This window comes from Pristiophorus japonicus, chromosome 5, assembly GCF_044704955.1.
Source record: "Pristiophorus japonicus isolate sPriJap1 chromosome 5, sPriJap1.hap1, whole genome shotgun sequence".
Taxonomy (NCBI): Eukaryota; Metazoa; Chordata; class Chondrichthyes; family Pristiophoridae; genus Pristiophorus; species Pristiophorus japonicus.
Genome location: NC_091981.1, coordinates 294060324 through 294072479, shown reverse-complemented (window position 1 = coordinate 294072479; position 12156 = coordinate 294060324). Strand labels below are relative to the sequence as shown.

Sequence of the window (12156 nt, the reverse complement as noted above, 5' to 3'; positions counted from 1 at the left end):
GACACAAGGGGGCCGAAATTTCCGTTTCTATTGCGATTGCCGTTAGCGCTTCCGGGAGGCGCTATCAGGGCACAAAATGGTTTTCCCCCGGGCGTGGCACTAAAATCGACCCCCGGAATTGGGCGGGGATTTTGCGGAGGGTGCCTTGCTCCTGCCGGGAGAGCCCCCTCTTGGCTGCGCATTGCTATGATGACATCATCACCATGTGCAATGCCCCATCACCGCCCCAGAAGTGAAATTCGGCTGCACACCCTCACTTACCGCCTGGCAGTGACAACAGCTTCAGCTGCCGAGTTGCAGTCGGGAATCAACTGGAGCAGTGCTATTTAAAGGTGTCATCTTGAAACATAATTTCTGTCGGACATTTCTTTTTTCTGCTTTCCAACAAATAGGCAGAGTTGCTGGTAAACCGATGGCAGCGATATTTATTTCAAGGATTGTTCTGCCTCCTAACTATCCCCTGTATCACTAAAGGCAGATTTGAAATTACAACATTTCTCTTAACATAGAAACATAAAAATAGGTGCAGGAGTGGGCCATTCGGCCCTTCGAGCCTGCACCGCCATTCAATATGATCATGGCTGATCATGCAACTTCAGTACCCCACTCCTGCTTTCTCTCCATACCCCTTGATCCCTTTAGCCGTAAGGGCCACGTCTAACTCCCTTTTGAATATATCCAACGAACTGGCCTCAACAACTTTCTGTGGTAGAGAATTCCACAGGTTCACAATTCTCTGAGTGAAGAAATTTCTCCTCACCTCGGTCCTAAATGGCTTACCCCTTATCCTTAGACTGTGACCCCTAGTTCTGGACTTCCCCAACATCGGGAACATTCTTCCTGCATCTAACCTGTCCAAACCCGTCAGAATTTTATATGTTTCCATGCGATCCCCTCTAATTCTTCTAAATTTCAATGAATATAAGCTTAGTCGATCCAGTCTTTCTTCATATGTCAGTCCTGCCATCCTGGAAATCAGTCTGGTGAACCTTTGTTGCATTACCTCAACAGCAAAAATGTCGTTCCTCAGATTAGGAGACCAAAACTGAACACAATATTCAAGGTGTGGCCTCACTAAGGCCCTGTACAACTGCAGTAAGACCTCCCTGCTCCGATACTCAAATCCTCTAGCTATGAAGGCCAACATGCAATTTGCCTTCTTCACTTCCTGCTGTACCTGCATGCCAACTTTCAATGACTGATGTACCAATGACTTGCTTCATGGGTCCTGTGTTGGCACTCGGCCCCCTGCTCCGACATAGAAACATAGATACATAGAAAATAGGTGCAGGAGTAGGCTATTCGGCCCTTCGAGCCTGCACCGCCATTCAACAAGATCATGGCTGATCATTCACCTCAGTACCCATTTCCTGCCTTCTCTCCATAACCCTTGATCCCTTTAGCCCTAAGGGCCATATCTAACTCCCTCTTGAATATATCCAATGAACTGGCATCAGCAACTCTCTGCGGCAGGGAATTCCACAGGTAAACAACTCTCTGAGTGAAGAAGATTCTCTTCATCTCAGTCCTAAATAGCCTACCTCTTATCCTAAGATTATGTCCCCTGGTTCTGGACTTCCCCAACATCGGGAACATTCTTCCTGCATCTAACCTGTCCAAACCCGTCAGAATTTTATATGTTTCTATGAGATCCCCTCTCATCATTCTAAACTCCAATGTATAAACATAGAAACATAGAAACATAGAAAATAGGTGCAGGAGTAGGCCATTCGGCCCTTCTAGCCTGCACCGCCATTCAATGAGTTCATGGCTGAACATTCAACTTCAGTACCCCATTCCTGCTTTCTTGCCATACCCCTTGATCCCCCTAGTAGTAAGGACCTCATCTAATTCCTTTTTGAATATATTTAGTGAATTGGCCTCAACAACTTTCTGTGGTAGAGAATTCCACAGGTTCACCACTCTCTGGGTGAAGAAGTTCCTCCGCATCTCGGTCCTAAATGGCTTACCCCTTATCCTTAGACTGTGACCTCTGGTTCTGGACTTCCCCAACATTGGGAACATTCTTCCTGCATCTAACCTGTCTAACCCCGTCAGAATTTTAAATGTTTCCATGAGGTCCCCTCTAATTCTTCTGAACTCCAGTGAATACAAGCCCAGTTGATCCAGTCTTTCTTGATAGTTCAGTCCCGCCATCCCGGGAATCAGTCTGGTGAACCTTCGCTGCACTCCCTCAATAGCAAGAATGTCCTTCCTCAGGTTAGGAGACCAAAACTGTACACAATACTCCAGGTGTGGCCTCACCAATGCCCTGTACAACTGTAGCAACACCTCCCTGCCCCTGTACTCAAATCCCCTCGCTATGAAGGCCAACATGCCATTTGCTTTCTTAACCGCCTGCTGCACCTGCATGCCAACCTTCAATGACTGATGTACCATGACACCCAGGTCTCTTTGCACCTCCCCTTTTCCTAATCTGTCACCATTCAGAATGTACAATTGTTGTAGTTCATCCATGCGGTCTCTAAATGTCTGCCATTGCCCATCCACAGTCAACCCCTTAAGTATCATTCGCCAATCCATCCCAGCCAATTCACGCCTCATACCTTCAAAGTTAGCCTTCTTTAAGTTCTGGACCATGGTCTCTGAATTAACTGTTTCATTCTCCATCCCAATGCAGAATTCCACCATATTATGGTCACTCTTCCCCAAGTGGCCTCGCACAACGAGATTGCTAATTAATCCTCTCTCATTACATAACACCCAGTCTAAGATGGCCTCCCCCCTAGTTGTTTCCTCGACATATTGGTCTAAAAAACCATTCCTTATGCACTCCAGGAAATCCTCCTCCACCGTATTGCTTCCAGTTTGGTTAGCCCAATCTATGTGCATATTAAAGTCACTCATTATAACTGCTGCACCTTTATTGCACGCACCCCTAATTTCCTGTTTGATGCCCTCCCCAACATCACTACTACTGTTTGGAGGTCTGTACACAACTCCCACTAACGTTTTTTGCCCTTTGGTGTTCTGCAGCTCTACCCATATAGATTCCACATCATCCAAGCTAATGTCCTTCCTAACTATTGCCTTAATCTCCTCCTTAACCAGCAATGCTACCCCACCTCCTTTTCCTTTTATTCTATCCTTCCTGAATGTTGAATACCCCTGGATGTTGAGTTCCCAGCCCTGATCATCCTGGAGCCATGTCTCCGTAATCCCAATCACATCATATTTGTTAACATCTATTTGCACAGTTAATTCATCCCCCTTATTGCGGATACTCCTTGCATTAAGACACAAAGCCTTTAGGCTTGTTTTTTTAACACCCTCTGTCCTTTTAGAATTTTGCTGTACAATGGCCCTTTTTGTTCTTTGCCTTGGGTTTCTCTGCCCTCCACTTTTCCTCATCTCCTTTCTGTCTTTTGTTTTTGCCTCCTTTTTGTTTCCCTCTATCTCCCTGCATTGGTTCCCATCCCCCTGCCATATTAGTTTAACTCCTCCCCAACAGCACTAGCAAACACTCCCCCAAGGACATTGGTTCCGATTCTGCCCAGGTGCAGACCGTCCGGATTGTACTGGTCCCACCTCCCCCAGAACCGGTTCCAATGCCCCAGGAATTTGAATCCCTCCCTGCTGCACCAATGCTCAAGCCACGTATTCATCTGAGCTATCCTGCGATTCCTACTCTGACTAGCACGTGGCACTGGTAGCAATCCCGAGATTACTACTTTTGAGGTCCTACTTTTTAATTTAGCTCCTAGCTCCTTAAATTCATTTCGTAGGAACTCATCCCTTTTTTTACCTATGTCATTGGTACCAACGTGCACCACGACAACTGGCTGTTCTCCCTCCCTTTTTAGAATGTCCTGCACCCGCTCCGAGACATCCTTGACCCTTGCACCAGGGAGGCAACATACTATCCTGGAGTCTCGGTTGCGGCCGCAGAAACGCCTATCTATTTCCCTTACAATTGAATCCCCTATCACTATCGCTCGCCCACTCTTTTTCCTGCCCTCCTGTGCAACAGAGCCAGCCACGGTGCCATGAACTTGGCTGCTGCTGCCCTCTCCTGATGAGTCATCCCCCTCAACAGCACTCAAAGCAGTGTATCTGTTTTGCAGTGGGATGACCACAGGGGACCCCTGCACTACCTTCCTGCTGGTCTTCCATTCCCTCGCTGGCTGTGGACCCTTCTCCTGCGGTAAGACCAACTCGCTACACGTGATACTCACGTCATTCTCAGCATCGTGGATGCTCCAGAGTGAATCCACCCTCAGCTCCAACTCCGCAACGCGGACCGTCAGGAGCCGGAGGTGGATACACTTCCCGCACATGTAGTCGTCAGGGACACTGGTGTTGTCCCCGTGTTCCCACATGGTACAGGGGGAGCATATCACGTGACCGAGCTGTCCTGCCATGACTTAACCCTTAGATACACTTAAATTGCCGACAACAATGTTAAAAGTTACTGACTAATAAAGAAAAAGAAAAAAAGAAAAACTACTCACCAATCAGCAGCCAATCACTTACCACGTTGGCTGTGACGTCACCTTTTGATTTCTTTCTACTTCTTTTTTGACTTCTCTCAGCTGGAGCTGCACAAGTACGCCTCTCTCGACTCCCGCCTCTCTCGACTCTACCCGGACTGCTGAGCCTTTTATAGGCCGCTGCCTCTCTCGACTCCCGCCTCTCTCGACGCTCCCCGGACTGCTGAGCCTTTTATAGGCCGCTGCCTCTCTCGACTCCCGCCTCTCTCGACGCTCCCCGGACTGCTGAGCCTTTTATAGGCCGCTGCCTCCCTCAACTCCCGCCTCTCTCGACGCTCCCCGGACTGCTGAGCCTTTTATAGGCCGCTGCCTCTCTCGACTCCCGCCTCTCTCGACTCTCCCCGGACTGCTGAGCCTTTTATAGGCCCAGTTGATCCAGTCTCTCCTCATATGTCAGATCTGCCATCCCGGGAATCAGTCTGGTGAACCTTCACTGCACTCCCTCAATAGCAAGAACGTCCTTTCTCAGATTAGGAGACAAAAACTGAACACAATATTCCAGGTGAGGCCTCACCAAGGCGCTGTACAACTGCAGTAAGACGTCCCTGCTCCTATACTCAAATCCCCTCGCTATGAAGGCCAGCATGCCATTTGCCTTCTTCATCGCTTGCTGTACCTGTATGCCAACTTTCAATGAGTGATGAACCATGACACCCAGGTCTCTTTGCACCTCCATTTTCCTAATCCGCTGCCATTCAGATAATATTCTGTCTTCGTGTTTTTGCCACCAAAGTGGATAATCTCACATTTATCCATATTATACTGCATCTGCCATGCATTTTCCCACTCACCTAACCTGTCCAAATCACCCTGCAGCCTCCTCACAGCTCACACCGCTACCCAGTTTAGTGTCATCTGCAAACTTGGAGATATTACACTCAATTCCTTCATCCAAATCATTAATGTATATTGCAAAGAGCTGGGGTCCCAGCACTGAGCCCTGCGGCACTCCACCAGTCACTGCCTGAAAAGGACCCGTTTATCCCGACTCTCTGCTTCCTGTCTGCCAAAATTCTCTAGCCACGCCAGGACATTATCCCCAATACCATGCGCTTTGATTTTGCACACCAATCTCTTATGTGGGATCTGTCAAAGGCCTTTTGAAAGTCCAAATACACCACATCCACTGGTTCTCCCTTGTCCACTCTACTAGTTACATCCTCAAAAAATTCCAGAAGATTTATCAAGCATGATTTTCCTTTCATAAATCCATGGACCGATCCTGTCACTGCTTTCCAAATGCGCTGCTATTTCATCCTTAATAATTGATTCCAACATTTTCTCCACTGCTGATTTCAGGCTAACCGGTCTATAATTACCCGTTTTCTCTCTCCCTCCTTTTTTAAAAAGTGGTGTTACATTAGCTACCCTCCAGTCCATAGGAACTGATCCAGAGTCAATAGACTGTTGGAAAATGATCACCAATGCATCCACTATTTCTAGGGCCACTTCCTTAAGTACTCTTGGATGCAGACAATCAGGCCCCGGGGATTTATCGGCCTTCAATCCCATCAATTTCCCCAGCACAATTTCCCACCTAATAAGGATATCCTTCAGTTCCTCCTTCTCACTAGACCCTCGGTCCCCCAGTACATCCGGAAGGTTATTTGTGACTTCCTTCATGAAGACAGAAGCAAAGTATTTGTTCAATTGGTCTGCCATTTCTTTGTTCCCCATTATAAATTCACCTGAGTCTGACTGCAAGGGACCTACATTTTTCACTACTCTTTTTCTCTTCACATATCTATAGAAGCTTTTGCAGTCAGTTTTTATGTTCCCTGCAAGCTTCCCCTCGTACTCAATTTTCCTCCTCCTAATTAAACCCTTTGTCCTCCTCTGCTGAATTCTAACTTTCTCCCAGTCTTCAGGCTTGCTGCTTAGGCGGAGGATGCTTTGGCGAAGACAAAGGTGGAGACAATTGCAGAGAGAAAGGCATAGAGAAAGGCAAGGAGAAAGACATGTGCAAGATAGGGATTAGCACAGGGATCAGCACAGGAATCAGCACAGAGAGAAAGGCAGCAAAATGTGGCCAGAGGGAGAAGGTGCCACAGGGCTGAAAATTTGAAACCTTACTGTCTCAGGGCATTTTGGCAGCAGTTCTCTGACATAAATTTCACTAAGGAACAGTTTGTGTGAAGGCTGCGCTTCAGCAAGGACGTGGTCACAGAGCTCTGCCACCTCCTCCAACCAGACCTCGAGCCTCAGACCAGGCTGAGGACGGCTCTCTCAATGGCAGTCAAGGTCACCATCGCGTTCAATTCTTTGCCAATGGATCATTCCAGGGAGCAACAGGAGACATCTCCATCATCTCCCTGTTTTGCATCCATCATCATCATCGTCATAGGCCGTCCCTCGGGGTCGAGGATGACTTGCTTCCACACTATAGATGAGTACTCAGGTGACTGATGAACTCATTTTAAATGGAGGAAGATATCTGTGCGTGAATTATTTTAATGTGGGTTGGCCATTGCACACCAGCCACCACATGGGCTTGACGCACCAAGGTCTTGGTTCAGTGACAAGGGGATCCAAGACGGCCGGAGACCAGTGTGTGCCAATACATACACACAAACTCAAACATACTCCTACTGTCCTCCTTCCCACAGGACCTCTCTCTATGTGGAATTGATAGAACGCAATGTGTGCCTCATGACCTCACAGCCTCACTATTGGCCCGTGCTATGCCTTCCCTTGGTCTTGATCATGCAGCTCTACCTTTGGACTCCGAATTCTCCGCTCCTCCGTGCGTCATTCATTCTCTCCTCTCCGCTTCCGACCTCCTCTCCTCACCGCTCCCGACCTCCTCTCCTCACCGCTCCCGACCTCCTCTCTACCTCACCGATCCCGACTTCCTCTCCTCACCGCTCCCGACCTCCTCTCCTCACCGCTCCCGACCTCCTCTCCTCTCCGCTTCCGACCTCCTCTCCTCACCGCTCCCGACCTCCTCTCCTCACCGCTCCCGACCTCCTCTCCTCACCGCTCCCGACCTCCTCTCCTCACCGCTCCCGACCTCCTCTCCTCACTGCTCCCGACCTCCTCTCCTCACCGCTCCCGACCTCCTCTCCTCACTGCTCCCGACCTCCTCTCCTCACCGCTCCCGACCTCCGCTCCTCACCGCTCCCGACCTCCTCTCCTCACCGCTCCCGACCTCCGCTCCTCACTGCTCCCGACCTCCTCTCCTCACTGCTCCCGACCTCCGCTCCTCACTGCTCCCGACCTCCTCTCCTCACCGCTCCCGACCTCCTCTCCTCACCGCTCCCGACCTCCTCTCCTCACCGCTCCCGACCTCCGCTCCTCACCGCTCCCGACCTCCTCTCCTCACCGCTCCCGACCTCCGCTCCTCACTGCTCCCGACCTCCTCTCCTCACCGCTCCCGACCTCCTCTCCTCACCGCTCCCGACCTCCGCTCCTCACCGCTCCCGACCTCCTCTCCTCACTGCTCCCGACCTCCGCTCCTCACCGCTCCCGACCTCCTCTCCTCACCGCTGCTGACCTCCTCTCCTCACCGCTCCCGACCTCCTCTCCTCACCGCTCCCGACCTCCTCTCCTCTCCGCTTCCGACCTCCTCTCCTCACTGCTCCCGACCTCCTCTACTCACCGCTCCCGACCTCCTCTCCTCACCGCTTCTGACCTCCTCTCCTCACCGCTCCCGACCTCCTCTCCTCACTGCTCCCGACCTCCTCTACTCACTGCTCCCGACCTCCTCTCCTCACCGCTCCCGACCTCCTCTCCTCACCGCTTCCGACCTCCTCTCCTCAGCGCTCCCGACCTCCTCTCCTCACCGCTTCTGACCTCCACTCCTCACTGCTCCCGACCTCCTCTCCTCACTGCTCCCGACCTCCTCTCCTCACTGCTCCCGACCTCCGCTCCTCACCGCTCCCGACCTCCTCTCCTCACCGCTCCCGACCTCCTCTCCTCACCGCTTCTGACCTCCTCTCCTCACCGCTCCCGACCTCCTCTCCTCACCGCTCCCGACCTCCTCTCCTCACCGATTCTGACCTCCTCTCCTCACCGCTCCCGACCTCCGCTCCACACCGCTCCCGACCTCCTCTCCTCACCGCTCCCGACCTCCTCTCCTCACCTCTTCTGACCTCCGCTCCTCACCGCTCCCGACCTCCGCTCCTCACCGCTCCCGACCTCCGCTCCTCACCGCTCCCGACCTCCTCTCCTCAGCGCTCCCAACCTCCGCTCCTCACCGCTCCCGACCTCCGCTCCTCACCGCTCCCGACCTCCGCTCCTCACCGCTCCCGACCTCCGCTCCTCACCGCTTCTGACCTCCGCTCCTCACCGCTTCTGACCTCCGCTCCTCACCGCTCCCGACCTCCTCTCCTCACTGCTCCCAACCTCCGCTCCTCACCGTTTCTGACCTCCTCTCCTCAGCGCTCCCGACCTCCTCTCCTCAGCGCTCCCGACCTCCTCTCCTCACCGCTCCCGACCTCCGCTCCTCACCGCTCCCGACCTCCTCTCCTCACCGCTCCCGACCTCCGCTCCTCACCGCTTCTGACCTCCTCTCCTCACCGCTCCCGACCTCCTCTCCTCACCGCTCCCGACCTCCGCTCCTCACCGCTCCTGACCTCCTCTCCTCAGCGCTCCCGACCTCCTCTCCTCAGCGCTCCCGACCTCCTCTCCTCACCGCTCCCGACCTCCGCTCCTCACCGCTCCCGACCTCCTCTCCTCACCGCTGCTGACCTCCTCTCCTCACCGCTCCCGACCTCCTCTCCTCACCGCTTCTGACCTCCTCTCCTCAGCGCTCCCGACCTCCTCTCCTCAGCGCTCCCGACCTCCTCTCCTCAGCGCTCCCGACCTCCGCTCCTCGTCGCTTCCGACCTCCGCTCCTCACTGCTCCCGACCTCCTCTCCTCGTCGCTTCCGACCTCCGCTCTTTCCCGATTACGACCTCCTCTCCTCGCCGCTTCCGACCTCCGCTCCTCACCACTTACTCTTCGGACCTCTGCTCCTCCTCGATTCCGACCTCCGTTCTTCCCCGATTACAACCTCCGCTCTTCCTCGATTACAACCTCCGCTCTTCCCCGATTACAACCTCCGCTCTTCCCCGATTACAACCTCCGCTCTTCCCCGATTACAACCTCCGCTCCACGCTGCTTCCAACCTCTGCGTTGTTGATTCTGCTGCTGTGGTGGCTAGCTTTTTTTGATTTGCCCACAGCTCCCACCCCGCGCTCCAAACTGCTCCTCTAACTGTCCCATGAAGTCGGGCTTTGTTTGATTTGCCATAGTTTGGAATTTAGAGTTTGGAGCGCGAGGCTGGAGTGACAAATGCAATGGTGGAGTGGCAGTGGTGGGCTCAGGAATGCTGTCATCCTGAGAGAGGACAACAGGTTCCTGCTCCACTGACCCAGTGTCACTGCTCCGGGGCAGCAGCTCAGCATCCCCACCAATCCACTAGAGCACAGTTTGGTTGGCTGCTGTGACACCGTGAGATCCCCGGTAGATTGTGGCGGTCCTAGCAGTAGTGGCAGCAGTCACAGCACACGTGCCATCCAGCTGAGACTGCGTGAGAGCAGTCTGAGACTCGATGTCAGCACTCACTGACTGCATGACAGCACCAACACATTGCATGGCATCCAGCTGAGACTGCGTGAGAGCAGTCTGAGACTCGATGTCAGCACTCACCGACTGCATGACAGCACCAACACATTGCATGGCATCCAGCTGAGACTGCATGAGAACAGTCTGAGCTTCAATGCCACCAATCATTGTCTGCATTACAGCATTAAGACATTGATTGCTTCCACCAGTGCTGCAATGGAAGCTGCCATGTCGCCCATGACACGTGTCATGACGTCTGGATCCACACGGTCTCTCTGGGAGTCCGCCATCGTCTGCCGACTGCCAATGATGGGTTCCATGATTCACGCAGAGTGCTCTACAATGCTAGAGGCGGACTCTTCCATGCTCCATACCACTCCTAACAGGCTCTTAGGCACCCTTGCCATTGCATCTATGATGTCAGAGTACATGGCCATCATCCTTTGTGTGAATGTCTCCCCATTGATGTCCTCATCTGAGGCCTGTTGAGCTGAACTCGTGTGTAGACTCGCCTTCCGGGGAGATGGCTCCCAAGGTTCCCTTTCTCCTTGGCCTTGCTGCAGCCCTCTTGGCCCAGTGCAGACCCCTCTACTAAGCTCATTGCTAATGAATGCATCATACCAGTCTCTGAGCAGGTGCCTGTAGGTGAGGGATACAATGACGCTGTGCTCAGCTCCTCCTCCTCCTCATCATCTCCCTCCACAATGTGTTGGGGAACTCAGGTGCAGGATGGACAGCTTTGCCTTAAGGCGAAGGCAGTGGGGCAGTAATGGAGAAAGGAATGCAGACAGTATCAGGAGCTGGAAAGTGATAAAGCATGCTGGTGTGTGGGGGGGCGGGGGAGTGGTATGAGAGAAGGAGAGGGGATAAAGATACTGTTGCTGCCCCCAGCGGGGTCAACGCCGCCGCTGGCCTCGGTGCCCAAAACCTGCAGGCCAATAAGCCACAGCACTTGCTCCTCAAGGTCAGAGAGGGGTCGCAGGTTAGTTCCCCTACTCCAGTCCTCTGCTGCTCCCATCTATTATGTGCCACCTTGGCTTGTAAAGGAAAGATAAAGAGTCCAGCAACATATGCGAAAATATGCCTGCCATGGTTGAATAGCTGTGAATGTAGGCAAGGCGTGAGACGAGGATGTGAGTATCTGCAGATGCTTGGTGGTTGAGTGGTGGGGGAGTGGTGGTTTGCACAGTGTGCACAGATAGAGGTTGAGAGGCTGGTATGGAGGAGGTGGGTGAGTGCTGGTTTGCACAGTGTGCACAGACAGAGGTTGAGAGGCTGGTATGGAGGAGGTGTGGAAGCTTGTACTCACTTTTGCCACTCGACATAGGCCGATGAATTTCAAGCAGCAGGCGTCTGTGCACCTCAGTGCTGGCCTACACCTCCCGGGCCACGTGGCACGGAAAACCTGTGGTGATGGTTCCCTTCCCAAGGAGGGAACAGGGAGTCCCTCCTGATATCTAGTGGCCCCACCAATGTCTCCAAAGCCACATTGCTGAATCTTGTGGCCCTCTTCCTTGAAGAGCGATGTCCAACAGCCATTTCAGTTCTTTCCTGAAGTCCAGAGATGAGTGAATGACTTCAGCAAGGCTGAAAACCAGCATCAATCCCTTTAAGAGCCAGATGGAGCTGGAGTTAAGGATTGACAGCTGATTCATGAATGGAATTCAGCTGAAATTGGGTAAGTGGCTGTGAATAGGACCCCTGCAGCACCCAGCTGAGGGCATTGGTGCCTCATTTACAGCCGCCCCCACCTTCCTTACTTCTGGGGCAAAAACGCCCAATTTGCCACAATTTGGCAACCCATCTCGCCGGGCACTAAAATTTCTCAGAGTAAAAAATTACCGCCCCAAATGAGGCGTTAACGAATTTTGGCCCCAAGGTGAATCCAGCTGGAAAATTGGGCGCAGACACCTGAATCCCTCAATGTGCCTGAATGCAGATGCCAAGTGCAAAAGGAGGTGGGTGGCAGCATCCATGTTGTGCAATAAGCTCATTAAATCACTCCATCCAACCCGGGATCTCTTTAAATACCATCCTACACTGCTGCTGGAGAGCCCGAGTAGCCTGCAAAAAGCTACAGGAGAAGCTGTATTTTAA

At 52.6% G+C, this 12156-nt stretch overlaps 1 protein-coding gene across 1 annotated transcript in view; it reads left to right on the top strand.

Moving 5' to 3' along the window:
• The window catches only part of LOC139264173 (PH domain-containing protein DDB_G0287875-like), a 174817-nt gene that overhangs the window by 79810 nt on the left and 82851 nt on the right, over positions 1-12156 (top strand). The window lies entirely within an intron of this gene.